General features: G+C 40.1%; 1 protein-coding gene across 2 annotated transcripts in view; it reads left to right on the top strand.

Moving 5' to 3' along the window:
• The first annotated feature begins 5,718 nt into the window (after positions 1 to 5,718).
• The window catches only part of PDPK1 (3-phosphoinositide dependent protein kinase 1), a 127,443-nt gene continuing 118,828 nt past the window's right edge, over positions 5,719 to 14,333 (top strand). For both annotated transcript variants that reach the window (XM_021006760.2, XM_021006761.2), the window contains exon 1: positions 5,719 to 5,923. The gene's annotated coding sequence lies outside the window, so the exon portion shown is untranslated. The remainder of the gene's footprint in view (positions 5,924 to 14,333) is intronic.

The following is a 14,333-nucleotide window of genomic DNA, read 5'->3' on the forward strand; positions in this document are numbered from 1 at the left end:
TCAGCAACACAAAATTTCAAATAAGGTATGAATGAAATGCCCTCTCCTTTCCCTTCTACCACCCAACACACACACACACACACACACACACACACACACACACACACACATGCACCCCACATACAGAGCAACAAAAATGCCGAGAGGCAGTCTGTTATCATAAATAGAGAGCTAGTCTTGAAGCCAGGAAGACCTAGGTTCAAGTTCTGACTCTGAACACATATAGGTTGTATGACTCTGGGCAAGTCAAAGTTTCTTTATGCTCTAGGTAATGCTCTTTATAAAATGCAGAGGAGATTTGGGCCTCAATAATATTCATTTGATTATGTAGGTTATTCACAATTATTTTGTTTTTATTCTGCATATTTCATTTTTATCTTTAAAATTTTGGGGGCCTATGATGAGAAGAGTCCTTGGAAGCATGGGGTCCCCTAAGGTGGAGGCAGAGCAGTCTGTGTTACAGGGCCAGGGCAAGGGGCCTTGCTTGCCTAGATTTGTTGCTGATAATAATGAAACTGATGGGAGGGAATTCGGATGGCAGGAGTACTAGAAACTAGAGCATTGGTTGAAAGAGCTAGATGTTTGGATCCTAGAGCAGAGAGGAATGATACTCAAGTGGGGTGGGGAGATTGGTGACCTAAGGGGCGTGATTTTCTACTTCGTATATTTGAGGACCTGTCATATGGGAAGAGGAATTAAAACTTCTCTTGGCTCTATAAAGCAGAACCAAGAGCAATGAATAGCACTCATAGAGAGAAATTGTCCAGGGAGAGGATTCCTTTATTTGGAGCAATGGAAGACTTGGAACTTTAGAGGTCAGGCAAACAATCCTTTTATTAAACCAAAGGACAACTAAGCGCGGTTTCCCTCTGCCTTCTGCCATCCACGAGTGCTAGGTGGCCCTCAGGGAAAGTCAGCTAGCAGGGAAGCTCCTTTATGTCAGGGGAACTCCAAGCTCAATATATTGGATGGTCCTTCTATATACACCTTTCACCCTTAAGGGTTCACCCCTGCATTTCAGATTAATGCACCTGGGGGAGAGAGGAAGACAAGCTGGTATGCTTCATAGCATTCCAGCCCACAGTAGAAAGATTTCTGCTCAACAGGGAAAAGCTTCCTAAGCAGCCAATTTATTTTAAAGTTTAAATGTGTAGCCTCAGGAACTAGTGGATTGTCTATTGTTGAAATCCTTTAAAATAATGACTGGATGGCCATTTTTCAGAAAGGTTGAAAAGGATTACTGTTCAGGTAGGGGTTGAACTAGATAACATCTGCAATCTTTTCTGACTGGAGAATCTCACATTTTGTGGTAATTGATAAATAGTGAGAATTTTTGGCACCATGGCTGCCCTAAGGTGGAGATCTTTTTTTTTTTTTTAGATACTAATCAGTTTCACTCAGCGGTAACTTGCTGATATGTCAAGTGCTTTTATATACCTCTTATCTTCTCCCACTTCAACTCCTCTCTCCCCTCCCACCCACCCCTTCTTGCCTCAGTCATGCTCTCTGTCTATCTGTAGCTGGAGAATTAGGGGCCGAATCAATCAATTAATATTTATTAGGTGTCTACTATGGGCCAGGCACTGTGCTAAACACAGCGGATATAAAAACAGGCAAAACATAATCCTTGCCCTCAATACAATCTAATGGGCCTCATGGATAGCACTCTGGATTAGGGCTTCTGGAAACCAGGGTTACTGCTTTAGTGCTATGGCTGCAAAGCTACTGTTTAATTTCTTTGTGCCTCAGTTTCTCCATCTGTAGCAGGGAGGATAATGATCCATTTAGACATAATGATTATTCTCTGTTCCAGACTAGACTTACAGAATTTTAGAATGGGAAAAGACTTTAGAAATCATTCAACGTACTGTATTTCACCGCATAATCATCACAGATTTTATGACATTTTTGCAACAAGTGGATCATTATATGAAGCTTTAAAAAAATTTGTGCCAGTATTACTTAAAAATCATTTATTACTGAACGGTCTTTGGTGCAAGATTAGAACGCATGGAATACTCGTGAACACATGTTAAAAGTGAATACTGACAGTGTGCTTGTGCTGAGAATTCTAGGCTCAAGACAATGGGGGAGACAAAAACATATCCATAAGCCACTGGTGAATACATTGCTGCTCTGTTTACCTTTTAAGCGCAGGATGAACAGAATGCTACCATTCAATGATTCTGCAATGAAAGGTTACAAACCAATTTTTGGACTGAAAAAAAAAACACCACAGGGTGCTATGATTATTTGGTGGCAATGATTATGTGGTGAAATACAGTAATTTTCTAACTTTACGGAGGAAAACTGAATTGCAGAAAGGGGAAACACTGAATTTGTGATTAACTGGGAGTGGGAAATAGAACCCAGGCCTCCTGACTCTCAGGTAGCAGCAATACCTGCCTTTCTGGAAATTCCTTGCTTATAAGGAGTCTGACTTTTGTTAAGTCTGCTGCTCGAACTTACCGTTTTTCTATGAGTCCCTGCATTCTTCCAGTCTTTGAATAGGTTGCTATGGTTTTTGTTCTGCTGGACACTCCATAGAAGCTTCCCCTGAGGGAGTGTTGGTGCTATGTCTCTTTTAGATCTGTGGAAGTTTCTTGTGGAACAGCTTCCTTTTCTAGATTCCATGAGCAAGTCATTACACCTCACCGAGTCCCAGTTTCCTCCTTTGCAAAATGAGACTATTTGTAATTGCCCATCTCATTGGGCTGTTATGAATAAAGGGCTTTGTAAATCTTTAAGAAAAGTAAGCTACTACTGTTATTATTATTGTTACTCCAATTCAATATCCCAAGAATAAATGTACTGTAAAGGACATTATATGTACACAGGTACCAACTCCCTCATTTTACATAAAAAACCCTCCCCCAAACTGAGAACTAGCTAGGACAGGTAGAGTAACTTGACCAATGTCACACTTGGTTAAGACTGAGTTAGCGAATTTGTGGCAAAGCCAAAAATCAGGCAATGAAAGTGTCAGTCTTGTCTCTTTCATATGTGAATAGTTTGGTTCCTGAAAGGGACAGAAAAGAACAGTCAGGAAAAGTTATGAAATCAAACTGTGGATAAATATATTCTCGGATAAAATGTTAAGTAGAGACACCAGCCTGTCATAAGGATCAGGGTACTGTCCTCAAATGAATGTCCTGAGAGGAACTCTTTGAAGACAAAACATTGACTGAGCTTAAGAACTTTGAGAATTCTATTGAAGGCCATGGCTAGAGTAGATTTTCTTCTTCCATTTTTAAAACTGCAAATTACATGCATATATATATATATATATATATATGTTCAATTTTTATGTTTATGTACACATACATATATCAGAAGAGAATGTACATGGTTTCATTGGGAAATCTAGATCTTGTGAAAAACATACATACATCAAAACTTTGGGTCCCTGCCTCTTGCTTTGTTTATTCATTTATTATGACTTATTTGTGAATAAGTTAATAGAATTTATTTACTATTAATTTATTAAATTTTTGTATATGTAATACCTGTGAGTGCCTCCATATACATATAGGCCCCATAAAGCTATCCTAGACTTGGGGAACTTTGTGAGTCAGCATCCTCTTGAATCCATAGTTCATGAACCATATACTTGCTCTACTAAGCCAAACAAATGGCAATTAGTTTAATGAAAGAGACATTTATTCTGATAATATGCTAAATAACTGATAAGAAAGGTCCCTCATGCATACAGGGTTACACTCTCCCATTGGCTACCATGCTAACAGTAGAGGAGAAGACACACAGAAGGAATGCACATGAACAAGGAACAAGCTTGGAGGGGTACATGTAACCATGCAATGCATATAGAGGTGCATATAGGTAGGAAATACAATTGTCAGGAACATGTGTGGCTGAGGCAACTCGTACTTTTTTCATGTGGCAACCCAGGAATGTTTTCTGTTGGCTCCCCTATGTTGGCTTCACCAATGAGCTGCTGACAACTAAGCAGCTACTATTTTCTATTACAATCTGCTGATATTCAGCTGGGATAGGAGTCCTTTTCTATAGGGAAAGGAGTCTGCAGCTCTGTAGTGTAACAGTAATAAAAATAATAATAACAACAAAATAATAATAATAGCTAGTATTTATATGGTACTTATGTGCCAGACATTGTGCTAAGTGCTTTTATAAATAATATCATATTTTTGGTCCTCACAACTAAGGCAGGTGCTATTATTATACCAATTTTTACAGTTAAGGAAACTGAGGCAGATAGAGGTGACTTGCCCAGGGTAACACAACTGGTACAAGTCTGAAGTCACATTTGAACTTAGGTCTTCCTGACTTTAAGTCTAGTGCTTTATTCACTATGCTACCTGAGTTTATACACTCAAGAGCTATTTCAAACTTTTTAAAAAAGCTGTAAATACCAGCAGGTTATATTCAGTCTTGCAAAATAAAATTTTATTGATATCTCTTGATAAATTTTTATTGATATCTTTGGTGGTGTGACACTAACATTTCTCGTAGTATTCTTCCCCCACCCAGAGAGCCGTCCCATATCACAAATGATATTTAGAGAAAAAAAGAGGAAGAAGAAAAAAAAGACCCAAAACCAATCAATACATGAAAAAAGTCCAAATATAGCTGTGGTGTTCCACATCTGTAGACTTCCAACCTCTGCAAAGGAGTGGGGTGGAGATGTCTTATCCATCCAGTCAGGCATTTTAAAACCTGTCTTTTGAACTCTTTTTCTCATGCTTCCACTTAAAGTCTTTAGTTTATGGTCTGAGATGCCTTTTATCTCCTCTCTCATACTTAGGTCACTAGTCTGGGTTCCCTTCAAGTCATTCAGGAGAATCCACTTAGCACAGCAGCAAATGACCTGGATGGTGCTGGCCTGTGGAACATCTTTTCAGCCCCCGTAAAACTTCATATTGCCATGGAGCTTGGTGGAGCTAGTGAAACTGGAGATCTTTGCCCACTAAACAAAATCATTGAACAACCTGGATTTAAGAATTTTGGAACAGACTTTCCTATATTGTCCTTTCCCCTCTCCCCCAATTGCTTTTGGAAGACTTCCTTTTTTTCAAGGCCCAGCTGAGATTCTGCCTCCTCCTTATAGTCATCTATGACTCCCCAGCTTTAAAAGAGATCCTTCCCTTCCCAAATTTCTCATAGCATTTTGAAACTCTCCTATGCACTTAGCAAATTCTGTCTTGTATCATCATTTCTTTGTATGCATATCTTATTTTTCTTGGGCAGCTGGGTGGCACAGTGCATACAGTGTAGGCCCTGGAGTCAGGAGGACTTGAGTTCAAATACAACCTCAGAAACTTACTAGCTGTGTGACCCTGGGAAAGTCACTTAACCCTGTTTGCCTCAGTTTCCTCATCTGTAAAATGAGCTGGAGAAGGAAATGGCAAACCACTCAAGTATCTTTGCCAAGAAAACCCCAAATGGGGTTAACATGAACAAGCAACAAGATTATATGAGCCTCTTTAAAGCAAGAGAGGGACCATATGGTTTTTCATTTCTGCAGCCCTCTTGAGGCATAGCAAAGGGCCTTGCCTACAATGTGTGCTTAATGAATATGTGTTGAATTTTATCCAGTTGAATTGAAACCCCCTGCTTCTGTCTCTCAGTCTCCCATGAAGTCATAATCTTAGGCTCAGACATCACAATCTATTGACAGCCCCTTTCATGACCTATAAGGAGCCAGAAGGGAATAAAGGGGAGGAAGAATAAGAAGAATGAAGTTGCCCCAACCTAGATGTCAACAAATCTGGGTGTCTGGGGCGGGGGAGGAGGAGCTGCACAGTATTAGATCTGATGAAAAGTGATTCCCTCTTCCCCCTTCTTAAAATGGAAATAGATCTTGGAGAATTAATCTGTGGAAATTTAGACACATGGAAGAAACATTGATTTCAAGAATGGTGCCTTTGATTTTTAGTCATCCAAGGTAGGATGATTTGAGCCTCAGTCTTCTGCTATATATTATGTTGTTTGGTCTACAGTATCACCTCTTTCCTCTCTTCACACTCTTTTGAACAAAATTCCATTCTTCGCATGTGTCCAAGGAACTCCTGTGACCTTCTCTCTGTCGCCTGTAGGAAAGGACTTGATATTACTCATTTGGATTTTTGTATAATTCAAACCAGTGTATTCCTTTCCCCACAAGTACTGGAAGATCTGTCCTGATACCTCAGGCTAAAATGAAAGCCTTTAATGGAATTTCCACACCAGTCAATTGATCCTTAAATTAATTAGACATTTATTAAGTACTTACTTTCTGAAAATAACTGTGCTGGGCACTAGGAATATAAAGGTAAAAAAAAAAAAGATGTAGTCCTTGTCAGGAAACATATAGCTTCATAGAGGTTGAGCCAACACCTTGGCTTTAACAGTTATTTTAAAATATGTTTTATTGATACTTTTAGTCTCTCCATTAACCTGTGCTTGTGGCAAAGAAAAACAATTTAGCAAAAATATTTGATACAAAGACTGACAATATATAAAGTACTCTGTCTGACAGTTTTGGAGGGGAGGGGAAAGAGGGAAGAAAGAAGTTCCTAGCACTTCTGAAATCACATCCCTTGTTAACTGGTTACTGTAGATAAGAGGCAGTTTAGTGAAAAGAACACTGGCCTTGGAGATGGCTCAGGAGATGTGCGCACACATCGGAGCCTGACTACTTACTTAGCTGGGTGGATTTGGGCTAGGAATTTAACCTCTTTAAAATACTTACACTCTGTCTCTGGGAATTATTGTGAGGAAAGCTCAATGGAAATTTGGGCTCTTATTAAGATGCAGTTTGACCTTGGGCAAATTTAACCTTGGAGTAATCTCTCCTAGCTTCAGCAAAATGAAAGTGAATAATATTTGCTATGCTTACTTTCCAGGTTTTGGAAACTGTTGTTTAACCAAAAAAACCCCCAAAACAAAACAACAAACAAACCCAAAAAACCCCCCAAAACCAAAACCAAAAACACTATAGGAATACAGGCTATGATTATTTTTATTATAGGTAGGGTACTAGATGGTGATGGTCAGGGGGTATAGGAACTGACCAGGAGCCCATAGGCACAGTGTCTTGCATATAGTAGGCATTTAATGTCATATTTCCATTGTAAAGCTCACAAAATGCTCTTCTCACGTCACCATTGTGAAGTGGGTAGTTCAAGTGTTCTTATTTCTTTTTTATAGATGAAGAAACTGTGTCTCAGAGAAGTAAAGTTACTTGCCTGTCATATACAGCTATCAGTGTAGAAATTGGGTTTTGACCCCAGGTTTCCTGGATCCAAATCTAATGCTCTTCCCCACTACATCATGAATAATATTTGTTGAAATGAATTGAAATGAGCTGTCTTTAATAAGTTCAATAATGCATGACTAGTGTCTGTAGACAGTATAATTACTATTTATTATTGTGGAGGGCAACACCATCTTTCCAGTCCCCCATGCTTGCAACCCATGAGTCATCCTGGATTCTTCACTATCTCTCATTCTCCAAGGTCTGTTGCCAAGGTCTGTTGATTTTATTTTGAAGTATCTCCTTAATACATCCCTGCCCCCACCCCACCCCCATCTCCTCTAACATTGGTGTAGCTTTAATGCAGATCCTCATCCAAAGTGCCTGGATTATTACAATAGCCTGTTGGTAGGTCTGCCTGGCTCAAGTTTCTCCCCACTTCAACCCATCCTCTATTCGCCACTAAAGTGATTCTCCTAAAGTGCAGGTTTGATCGTGTCTCCCCCCCTCCCCCTCCCTGCAACCAACTGCACTCAATAAACTCCAGTGGCTCCCTATTACCTCCAGGATCAAACAGAAAATGCTGTTTGGCATTCAAAGTCCTTCATAACCTAGTTCCCTCCTACCTTTCCACTCTTCTTACACTTTACTCTCCAACACATACTCTTCCTTTTAGTGACACTGGCTTCCTGGCTGTTCCACAAATAAGATACTCAATCTCTTGGCTCAGAGCATTTTCTCTGGCTGTCCCCCATTCCTGGAATGCTCTTTCTCCTCTGCTCCAACTACTGACTTCACTGGTTTCTTTTACGTCCCAACTAAAGTCCCACCTTCTACAGAAAACCTTCTCTGACCCTTCTTAATTCTAGGGCCTTCCCCCTTTTAATTATTTCCTATTTATCCTGTATATAGCTCACTTTTTATATTTTTGCTTCCATGTTGTCTCCCCATTAGACTGTAAGCTCCTTAAGAGCAGTGATTGCTTTTTGCCTCATTTTGTATCCTCAGCACTTAGCACAGTCTCTGGCACATAGCACACAGGCACATAGATACTTAATAAATGTTTATTGATTATTAAAACAGCTCTCTTGAGGCTGTGTGCCTGCTCCTTTTTTTAGACTTAAGTAGCACCATCTCCCTTCCCCGACAAATTTCCAAAAGGTAGGGGCAGTTCTACACCCAGGAATTCCAGAAAAGGAACAATTAGGTTTCTTTAGTCCCTGTAGAGCCTCTGCTTTTTGCAAATGGGAAAAGGACAGTAGAAAATACAACATAGTTTCCAACTTATAAATTCACTTAGTAGACTTGATCATTAGGTGAAGACGCAGGAACTCAAGATACTAGGACTTGGGTCCTCCCATTGTGGTACATAATATGATGTTAGGATCCAAGACTTTTCTTTTTGAGGTCTTGTGTTTGTTATCTTACTGTGTCTTTGTCTCTAACTCTTAGAGTTAGAGGGAGTGGATTCAATGGTAAATCTTGGTTAGGAGAACATGTCACCATCCCACCCAGGAATCTCTCTAATGTTGAGACCTTCAGTTACTATTTCCAGTGGCCAGGCAGGATTTCAATCTCTAAATCTTTGACTTTGCTAGGACACCTTTCTTTTACTATCTTGTGCTGGGTCACTTGCTTGCCTCTTTTTATTCCCATTAGCAGCCAAAAGTTCACTGCAGAGGGTAAGGGATAGTTAGAACAAGAGGGATGCTTCAAATATATTAGGTTTCCTGGGGCTGAATGCAGGAATTTTGTATTAATGGCACCTCTGAGATATGGAAAATGCAGGGGTTAGAATATATGACTTCTAAGGTTCCTTTTAGCTCTAAAGTCTATGAACTATGAAATCAGTATGGAGTATATAAGATGTTCCTACCAACTGTAATTTACTATAGAAGGAAGAGCCCAATCCCTTTCACTCTTTCCACCACTACTTTTGGCTGAATTGTGATTCAGCATCCAGGCAGCAGATCCTCCTGAATCCAGGGCTGGTACTCTATCCACTTCACTACCTACCTGCCCCAATTCCCTACTTCTGAAAAGAAGGGAGGGAGATACATTTTCTTCTTTATTCTTCAGGGTGAAGTTTGTATATTATAAGTATACAGCATTTAGGGTTTAAAAAATAATATTCTTTATATTTACATGGTTGTACTCATTGTGTATGTGGTTTTCTTGGTTCTGTTTACTTCACTTTGTGTCAGTTCATATATTTACCAATTTTTTTTATGGTGTAATAATATTCTACGCAAAGTGGGTTCTTAATAAATGCACATTGAATTAGTTTGGATTAGACATATGGTCATTGTGGGGCAGCCTCCTTTTGGGCTCTAGGGAAGGTAGGGACTTTAAACAAACTCTGAACCAAAGGGTCAGATGGGAGGTCATATTACACATAATTTAGACCAAAGGTCTCTTCTGCGACCTGATTTTTGGGAGAATTTGGAGCTCTGCACTATGATTTCTATCATTTCCTCTAACATTTGAGACATTTTGCCATCTCAGTCAGCACAGATGTGATCTCCTCACCAGAGGCATATGGCAGCCAAGAGTAACTTTCACGTAGAATATGGATTAATTTGTACAGTTTTATAGAAAAGGATGGTAGAAGATGATGAGCAGAATCATTTCATAAAACACTGAGATGTGGTAGAGAGCTATGTTTGTGAAAACTTGGTTTGAGACCCAATTGAGCCACCCTGTCACAAGAACATTTGACAACAGGAAGATGGAAGGATAATGATGGATGAAAAATGGAAAAGATAGCAACATTTCTATAATCAATGACAATGGAGGTCTGACCGTGTCACTCTCCTGCTTCAATAACCTCAATGTCTACTTATTATCTCTAGAATAAAATACAAACTTTGGCATATAAAGCCCTTCCCATGCTTGTTCCAATATACCTTTCTAGGCTGATTACATATTGTTTCATCTCATGTACTCCCCATTCAATCTCCTGTGTCCATTTCTTTGCAAAGGCTGTCCCTCATATGTAGAATCCTCTCCCTCATTTCCATTTCTGGGAACCTCTGGCTCCTTTTAGGTACAGCTTAAGTTCCATCACCTACAGGAGGAGATGACCCTGAGAAACTGCTGATTCCCACAGTTTGTCCTCCATTCCTTCTGAAATTGCTCTTTCTTTATTTGTTCATGTTGTTTGCTCTGTGTAGAAAGTAAGCTCATTAAGGGGGGGGAGCTATTTCATTTTTGTCTTTGTATCGATAGTACCTAACAGTGTCTGGCACAGAGTAGGCATGTATGGAGAAGTTGGTAACTGACCAATTAATTCATACCCCTCCTCCCTGCCCCTCAGCTCAGTGGATGTAGTCATAGTAAGAAAGGCAAGGGAGGTATTAATATGTTAAACTTGGTGTGTCTATGTTGTGGTTTGTCCTTCATATTTTTGGAGGACCAATGACATCATAGGGTGATGTCTTGACTCATGTGTGAACTGGATTTTCAGCCTCACTCCCTCTTGCAGAGTCACTGAAATCCAGTAGCAAAACAAAAGATAGCTGGCAATGGCCTGGGATGCAGTGGATGACCTTGGTCTCTTCCATATCTGACCATGCTCTAAGCACTCCACAGTGCCTGGTTTAGCCACTTTCATGGCCGTTAGAACAAATTGTTCTCATTTGTCCATTCTGATGGGGAAGTCTTCACATGCTTGGGGTAGACATCCCCTACCTCACCAACAGGTTTGAAGTCTATCTATTACCCTCTACCTGGTTTCACCCGCCAAGATGGTTTTACTGGGGTGTGGCCACTGTGCATGCTACAGCTTCTTGGAGCCACAGATGAGAGTTGAGTGCCAGATGACCACCAAAGGTGGATAAGTAGCCCAAAAAGGGGCTTGGCAAGCCCTCATACCAGAGGTGCTAGTCCTCCTTGAATGCCATTTTGTTATTCTTTCACTGAGTATGAAGTTCATTTTGATGGAATTAGGGAACAGTGATTGGCTGGCCAAGGACAGGCTGGTTGGCCTTTAAAACACAACAACAGTACATGCTCTCTAGAGGATTGACACAGAGGATAAGAGATGAGTAGGTAGTAGAGAAGAAAGCAGCCCATGGATTCAAGAGAACTAGCCCTCAAGTAGAGAGTTACTCTAGCTGTGGAGAGGAAAAGCTGTAGGAAGCCAAGATGGGCAGCTGGCCCAACAAAGACACTGTGTCCAGCAGGGAGCAACATGAGGACTCCACCAGAAGAGAAAGGACATTGGGACACTGCAGTACTGGAGGCTGGCGTTGCCTTGACCAAATGTTCCTCACTACCAATGTACTCTGTGACTACTCTTTCCACATACTCTGTATTTGTGGGAGAGTGATCTCCTGGGGTGGGAATATTTTGCAGCTGTTGTTTCTGCTATGCTTAGCAAATGTCTTTGCTTCAAGCTAATTATGTCTATTGGATGACTACTGAAGGTAAGCTCACTGGTGAGGCTTCATGAATTACATGGTTTTAGGACTGTGGACATAGTCACCCCTCTAGGGCTCCAACTTGCATACCTGTGAGTTCTTAGCTAGGTAGTCCAGAGAGGGTGCCATAAATACTTGTTGGAAGGAACAGAACTGAAATGAACCATTATGTTTGGACTCTATCTAACATCATAATAACCAATGTGCTGCACAAGGAATCAGAAATAGCACTAAAAACCCAAAAGATCAATTAGGAAAAGACCAACTATACATTGAGGAGGTCCACATTAGAGATGACACAATTTGGGGCAACAAATTTCAAGATGTTTCTAAGAGTAGCAGATGCTGAATGATTAGAAAAAGTCCTAATGTTATTAATACTAGTATTGCTAGTATTATCATTTCCACTTTTTGCAGATAAGGAAACTGAGAGGTCCAGGGAAGCCCACACAGGGATAGGGATAGGGATAATAAGGATTGCACCTGTGATTTCACTGACATAAGGAATTTTCAGGTAAGGAAACTCCCAATGCAAACTACCAATGCAAGTAGAGATGCTATGGAGGCAGAATCAGTAAGACTTGGCAGCTGAGTGGATATCATTGAGGAGGCCTACCACAGCACCCAAATGAAAGAGGATGGTGAGGTTCTCCAGATGTTTCTGTTTTTGGATGACATATCAATTGCATTAAACCTCAAGCTGTTGCAGAATCTCCTGCAGGAGACTCAAAAGCACTAAAAAGAGCCCTAAGTTACAGGGGAAAAACCAAAGGGACATAGAATGACTATTGTCCTACAATATGCAATAATATGACAGCTCATAGAACTGGTCCATCAGAATGTCTGTCTCAGACAGACACTACAGGTAGACAATGAGCTGGAAGACAAAATTGAATAGGAGGTAGAGAGAGGACTGTATTATATTTGAGAAATTTGGCTGTGGTTTCAATGACCCTGTAGTTCTTCCTGAGAGTTAAAAAAAAACACATACTTTTAACAGTATTTGGATGATGCTACATGGTGGCAAATTAAGGGATACAGTAATCATGGAAGAATCAAAATAGCTTGTAACTCAAAGGGCAATGGATGTATGTTGGGCATAAATAGGAGGGACCATATAACCACTGATGAATTATATGCAAAAAGTTGCTCAGAACATAGCTTAAGAGATGCATGATCAGAAAAGGAGATGGGCCAGTCATTTAGAGAAAGGGAAGAATATAACTGACTACACTGGTATATTTAGGTTAAAATACCTAGAGGAGGGCCCCCAAATATTGGGTGGACCCCTTGTGGAGGACTTGTGGAAAAACATAGATAAGAGTCAGGTAGGATGAGGAATCTTTTAAAGGTTGCAATCTGCCTTGTTCAAGAGTACATTCAATACCCTTGATGAAATTAGTTATTAAGACTAGTATTGCTAGTATTATCATTCCTACTTTTGTAGATGAGGAAACTGAGAGGCCCAGGGAAGCCTGAAGAGTCAGTGGTAGAGCAAAGGATAAAACTCAGATCTCCTATTGACAAACAGGAATTGTGTATTCATAACATTTTGTTCATACTTCTCTTATTGGAATCAGCCCATTCAGCTAATTCTTCTCATTTTAACCCAGTTGTTAGACTGGAAGCTTTTTAAGGGCCAGGACTATGTCTTATTCACTTCTGTAAAGGATCATTTAGATGTATAACTGACAGGACTCTCAGAAACTATCTACTGCAATTTCCTTATTTTACAAGTGAAGAAGCTGAGGCCTAGGAAGGCCCCAGTTCACACTAATAGTGTCAAGGGTGGGATTTGAACTCAGATTCAGAAGCTAGTGTTTTTTCCCCCCCTCCCAATGTATTGGCAGTGTGATGACTAACCTTGAAATCATAGGAACTGAGTTCGAATCTTGGATTACTTTTTACATACTTTGGGCAAGTCACTTAGCCTCTCTGAGCCTCCATATCTGTGAAATAAGTGAGTGAACTAGATGAACCCTAGGGTTCCTTCCAATGCTGTATCTATGGCCTTCCTCAGCACTTAATACAATGTAATAATGAAAATCCTTCCCATGTAAACAGTACTTTACAGTTTAAAAGTGTGTGGGGGAATATGAGGAATATTTGCAGTGGCAAGAAGTTTAGCAAGATGGCTAGCAAACAAGAGAATTCTTAAAAGTCTTTGAATATTTGCTTTCTCTCTTTCATAGTGCCAGTGTCTCCACCTGTTGTCTAGTTCTTTTCCTCTACCAACCCCCCCAAAACAAACAACTAAACCCAAATAAACAAAACCAACCCCAAACCACCCAAAACACAAACAAAAAATCAAACCAAAAGACAAGACTGATTAAGATTGGGGGAAAATTGAGGATTTAATAAAAATAATTCAACATCTAATTTCCCCCCAACATATAAACACTAGGAAAAAAATCACAAAATTCAGTGCTACATTAAATGTGGAGGAGGGAAAATTCCCAAAATCTCTCTGCTCCCACTTGAGCTTCTTTCTCTCCCATCAAAGTTGTACAGGAGGTGAAAAGCTGGGGCGGTAGATAATAGGGTGAAGGCACTGATGCTTTACTAGTTTGCAGACTGGTTAGTAGAGATACAGACGTGATCACAAAGCCAGTGTAGGGAAGAGCAGCTGGGAGAAATGGTCACACAGAAATGAGACAGGAAATGGAAGTGTGCATCGAAAAACTCTGTTTGATCTCTCC

This window comes from Phascolarctos cinereus, unplaced genomic scaffold (assembly GCF_003287225.1).
Source record: "Phascolarctos cinereus isolate Bilbo 61053 unplaced genomic scaffold, phaCin_HiC Scaffold_4;HRSCAF=312, whole genome shotgun sequence".
NCBI lineage: Eukaryota > Metazoa > Chordata > Mammalia > Diprotodontia > Phascolarctidae > Phascolarctos > Phascolarctos cinereus.